Source organism: Rhinopithecus bieti, unplaced genomic scaffold (genome assembly GCF_001698545.2).
Source record: "Rhinopithecus bieti isolate Rb0 unplaced genomic scaffold, ASM169854v2 scaffold_72405, whole genome shotgun sequence".
Classification (NCBI taxonomy): Eukaryota; Metazoa; Chordata; class Mammalia; order Primates; family Cercopithecidae; genus Rhinopithecus; species Rhinopithecus bieti.
This window is the reverse complement of record NW_016826897.1, coordinates 156,671-162,670: the sequence shown is the minus strand read 5'-3', so window position 1 is coordinate 162,670 and position 6,000 is coordinate 156,671.

Here is a 6,000-nt window from a genome sequence, read left to right as displayed (position 1 = left end):
ACTTGTTAGGTGATTTTTTTTTTCCCCTTCAGTGAATCAACTGGTCATTTGACTGGACTGTCCAAATAAACCAGTTGTAGAATAATATTTTGGAAGGGCATTTCTCTAAAGTCAGCAAGACACTGTGGCCTATATAAGTGAAAGTAAGCAAAGCTATATTTAGCGTTCCCTTATCTATCACATTATTTGGCAAGAGACACAGATATCAGTCAGCCCAAGTGTCTTCTGCCAGCTTTGGTTCCCAACAAAGACAGAGTAGGCAGGACATAGGAGGGTCATGTTGGCTTTTCCTGGGAGATTCTAGCTATTTGGCTTATTTTATTGTTGTTTCTACATTTTAAAAACCTTTTTATTTTGTAATGCAAAAGTTGTCAAAATCAAAATGCAGTTACTAATGTTAGGAACACCCTAACAAATAGAGTCAGGAAAGTCCATGAAGAGAGGGTTATCATGCTTGTATGACCAATAACAAAATAAAATTCAAAATACCACAAAAAACACAACCTTACACAAGGGCCATCACAACCCAATACATAAAAATACTTCTGAAAGACTATCTGCCCAACAACTACCTGTCCAACCTTGGACTGGTATCACCCTTGTTATTGATCTTTGTAGCCAAAGATAATTATTTCAAAATGAATATATAATTCGCCCCATTTTTTCCCTGAAAAAGCTTTGTCTTCCTTTACTTCCCTAAATATGACATGAGTATTCCCAGTACAATACTCTATTTCCAAATAAACATCTTTGTTCCTCTCTGTTATTTAGGTTAACAGAAATAATGATAGATTAATGAGAAGTTGCAAAGATGAAAAAGAGTGATCTGGTGTATTCTTCACCCAATTTCCCCCAATAGTTACATCTTACATAACTACAGTACAATATCAAAACTTGGAAATTGGCATTGGAACAATGTGTGTATACAGTTCTATTCTATTTGATCACATATGTAGATTTACTGTAACCATCACTGAAATCCAAATGCAGAAATACAGTAAGTCCTCACTTAATGTTGTTGATAGTTATTGGAAACTGTGACTTTAAGTGAAATTACGTATAATGAAGCCAATTTGACCATAGGCTAACTGATATAAACAAGAGTCAAGTTTCTATGGTATATTTCTGGTCACAAAAACATCACCAAACTTTTAAATAAAGACCTCAAACACTTCTAATATTAAACATTGAAATGAATGCAAGCTATCCCTACGTTTTAAAAAGATTAATGAAAACAAGATAATTATTTACCAAATTTTTGGTGAATCAGTGGATGACAGTGGTCATAGTGATAATGGATTAAATAAAGAAATAAATGTCTGCAATGTGAACATTGTTAGGAGCACCTCCTCCCACCACTCAGTTCAGAAACAAGCAATAACAAATATGGCAGGCTCACTGATCACTTTCTTACCGTTTCATGTATTGTCATGTATGTGTAAGATTACTGTAGGCTTTACAAATTTTTATTTTACCATAATTTGTACTTATTCATTCATTCATTCATTCATTTTCCATCCTACTTATTCCAGTTTGGGGTTCTGGAGGACCAGAGCCTATCTCTGCAGCTCAGGGTGCAAGGCAATAACCTACCCTGGCCAGGACAGCATTCCATCACGGGGTACACTCACGCACACCTCCACACTCACTCAGACAACGTAGACAGGCCAATGAGCCTAACGTGCACAGCTTTTGAATGTAGGAGGAAACTGGAGTATTTAGAGAAAACCCACGCAGATATGGGAGGAACATGCAAACTCCACAAATACAGTGGTCCTGGCAGAAAATCAATTTTTTCCTCATGGATGTCATGAGGAAACATTGTTGAATGAAACAGTGTTATGCAAGGACCTGCTGTATTCCATCACCAAAAGGATCTCCCTAGTGCTAAACAATTACAGTTACACCCATCCTCCTCCTCTCTACTTAATCTATTTTCAGCTATTTAAGGAATGTGCTGCTGAAGATGGGATTTTCCTGTTGTGACCTATACCTAAAAACGCCGAGAACAGTTGTATCATTTTCATGGCAAAGAAATCTCTGACAACTTGTCAAACCTGTTTTCAGCCAAAGCTCACAACTACCAGTTTGCTTTACTGCCATAAAAAAATCTGGGCCTTTCTAGGGATATTTAATATTCAAATATATTTTAATTAACTTATTCTATTCTTGTCATTATTGAAGCATAGATTTAAAAAAAAAAAAATCCCTTAGTAAGCGATTGTTCAAAATGCCTCCTCCAATGACCTAGTTACATGCTCAATAAGACAATGAAATCTAGATCTACAGCTCTGAGGAATAACATTCNATTTTCCTGTTGTGACCTATACCTAAAAACGCCGAGAACAGTTGTATCATTTTCATGGCAAAGAAATCTCTGACAACTTGTCAAACCTGTTTTCAGCCAAAGCTCACAACTACCAGTTTGCTTTACTGCCATAAAAAAATATGGGCCTTTCTAGGGATATTTAATATTCAAATATATTTTAATTAACTTATTCTATTCTTGTCATTATTGAAGCATAGATTTAAAAAAAAAAAAATCCCTTAGTAAGCGATTGTTCAAAATGCCTCCTCCAATGACCTAGTTACATGCTCAATAAGACAATGAAATCTAGATCTACAGCTCTGAGGAATAACATTCGATAACTTTCTATCTCCAATGTGCAAAAGAGCTATGGGTCATAAGTATTTAAAATGCAAACCCTCTCATTACAACGGAAACATTCCCACTGCATTACCTTTCCAATCTGCATCATTTTTCTTCCTGTACCCCACCATCCTTCCCTTTTTCCAGCTACTCTTCCTGTAAGATTTCTTTTCCCACCTATCCACAATAACTTCTCCCCCACAAAGACATTGAAGTCAATTATACCTGCAGAAGTTTAGCTAGCTATCACAAAAAATTCAAGGACATGAATATGTGATACATTTCTGCAACAAAATTGAAATCCCACCATATATAGAGTTTTTGTAATCTGCTTTTTTCACTCTACATATGAGCATTTTCCCATGCCATTAAACATTTCATTATTCTTAAGGGCTAAATAAGGAGAATTCTGGCAAAAGAGCAGATTGAGCTGATATGAATATATACTTTATGCTTAAAAACATCTAGGAATGCTGGATAAAATATAATACCTAAACCATCCAACTTTAATGCATAGCCTAGCTTGAAAGGAAAGTGAATTTCCAGGGGTCACAAGGAAAGAAAGAAATCAGAGCCAGAACTAGGATGACTATCTCAGGTTTCACATGAAATGTTCCACATTCAGGAAAAATCTTCCATCCTAGGTAAGCCGGGTAATTGGCCATTTTTGCCCAATGCAATAAGTAAGGGGAAGCAGATATGCAATGGACTTGTATGTGTTTCAGGCCACATATAGGCTCTAGGGGCTGGGTCTAGCACTTTTAATTCTCTTATTAGTCCCAATTATTTGTTGATTATCTTGGATTTCCATTATGTAAATGATAGAAATTGTATGCAGATGAGTGGTTGCCTGATTTGGACTTTAGAAGTCATTTCTTTCTCTTATATAATTTCTTTGGCTAGATCTTCCAGTATTATGTTAAATAGTAGCTTTGAGAACAAGCCTCACTGCCTTGCTCTTGACCTTAAAGGGAATGCTTCTAAATTTTCTCCATTAAATATTTTATTTTGGCTTACTTTTATAAGGTCAGGGGAGTTCCCTTCCATTTCTAGTGTACTGAGTTCTTTAAATCTGAAATCATCGTTGATATCTATCCATTGCTTTCTTCTATACCTTTTCAGAAAATCACGTAATTTTTCTCCTTTGTTTCTTTAATGTAATTATACTCCTGCACATTCCAGCAGTGAAACATCCTTGAACTCCTAGAATAAAGTCTACCTAGTACATTGTGAGATTATAGATAGGTAGATAGATAGAAAGACAGACTTGTAAGATTTTTATACCTATGTCTGTAAGTTAAATTGGCCTCTGTCACTTTTTTCTTGCACTGCCTTTGGCTGGTTGTGATATCTACAGCATATTAGTTTCATAAACATGATGAGCAGCTTTTTCTGTTCTTCTACTCTGTAGAACAACGTATATAAGATTGGGATTATTTGTTCTGAAATTTCAGTAAAATTCACCTGAAAAAATTGGGGTCTGACCCTAAGAACAAGTAGGGGAAAGTAAAGATTGCAAAAAGAAACCTTTACCCTAACCACTCCACCATACGTAGGCCCTATCTTGTACATTTCCCTTCATATACTGGCCCTGCCCAAAGATCTTTGAAAAACTTTAAATTATTGGACTTCTAGACTTTTCGTTGCTGTTTGACACCAAGTTCCATTAACTCCCCTATCACTCTTTTGGCATTGGCAGAGGGGAATGTGGGAGAGGGAGCTATATATAATAACTTGATTTGCCAAATATGACAATTTCTGTTCAATATGACCCGGTTTGTTGATTTAAAGTAACTTTGCAAGAGGAAACATAGGCCTTTAAAAATTTTGTCAATTGCCTTCCTTTGCTCTTACAGCACATTCAGACATTCTTTGCCTTTCCGATGTCATCTCTCTTTCCTGTATGCTCAAAATTCCTTAGAACTTTGGAAAATGTTTCCCTGCTCTACCCACTACAATGAATGTTAGGCACCTCTCCTCTCTGTTCCCATAGCAGTGATCTGTTTCTAAGTCTAAGGCACTGTTGACGAATGTCTGCCTCATTAGATTGCAAGCTTCTTAAAAAGGACTATGGCTATTTTTACCCCCTCCCAGTATTTAACACAGTGTCTAACATAAAGTAGGAGGCTGTTAAATTGTGTTGAGTGATTAACGTAATTACAGAGAATGTTATGAACTAACAGTATGTCATAACAACCCAACATATACTGTCTTGATTATTTTCAGAGAACTTTAGGAGAAGACAGGCAACTATTTTTTTTTTTTTTCTTATCATTTGGGCCAACATCACTCAATTAGTGTGTACAAGCTATGAGTAGAAGGATTTAGGAATCCTGACTACCAAGCAATAGACCTACCCATTAGAGCTCTACCCCTCATACTTCCCCTTACCTGTCAAGTCATAGTTTCAATGCATTTGTAACACTATTCTCAACTTTTAAATTTCAAAGAGTCATTTCTGCCTATTTATTCTGCCTTCACCTACTGTATCCTGCCAGTAAGTGGGCAGTGACTTTGTGGTTCTGTCCTCATGATGCAAATAGCCAGGCTTGGCTATGCAAGAGATTATAATGCATCAAATTAAAATGAGCCTCAATTAGGCAGCAAGCACATACGCAAAATGTAGAGTTCACGAGAGCAGAAATGTTTGTCCATTTTGCCCACTGCTCTATCCCCGGTACATAGAACAGTAACTGACAAAAAATAAGGGCTCTGTATGTATTTATTGAGTGAATGAATGAATGAATGAATGAATGAATTGCTGAGTATAGTGTTCTGATAGTACTATAAACAGTGCATTCTGCTTTATATATGCACTCCTGCAAAACTGAAGCCAATGAAATATTTAAGTAGAGTTTATTATTCACGATACACCTTGATATCCCTTGTTAGGCACTGTATCAATCCTATGAGCTAACCTATTTTTTAAGGCTGGCTTCCTGAGTATGCAACTTATGCAATCACATAGCATCTAGTTCTTAGAAGGTCCCATGCTTGGTTTAATGCTCTGCTGTTGCTATCTTGAAATAGAGCCCCATATTTTCATTTTGCTCTAGGTTCCACACATCAAACAGCCAGTCCTGCTAGTCCTGAATACCTTTCCATTTGAGTTTGGCACCCTTGAAGTTATAACTCATCTACAGGTAAATTCTTTTGGCAAGTCCCCTGCCTGAGATGTGGGGCAGGCAGCAGCTAACCTGGAGTGCCCACATATGACAGCTTGGGCTGGGGCTCTAAATTCAGGCTGGCAATCCCATAGTAGTAGTATCAGTTCTCCTAACCACTCCCCCAAGGGAAATTTGTGTATCATTTAGACCATAAATAGACAAAAAGCATTCCTAAATGTCATA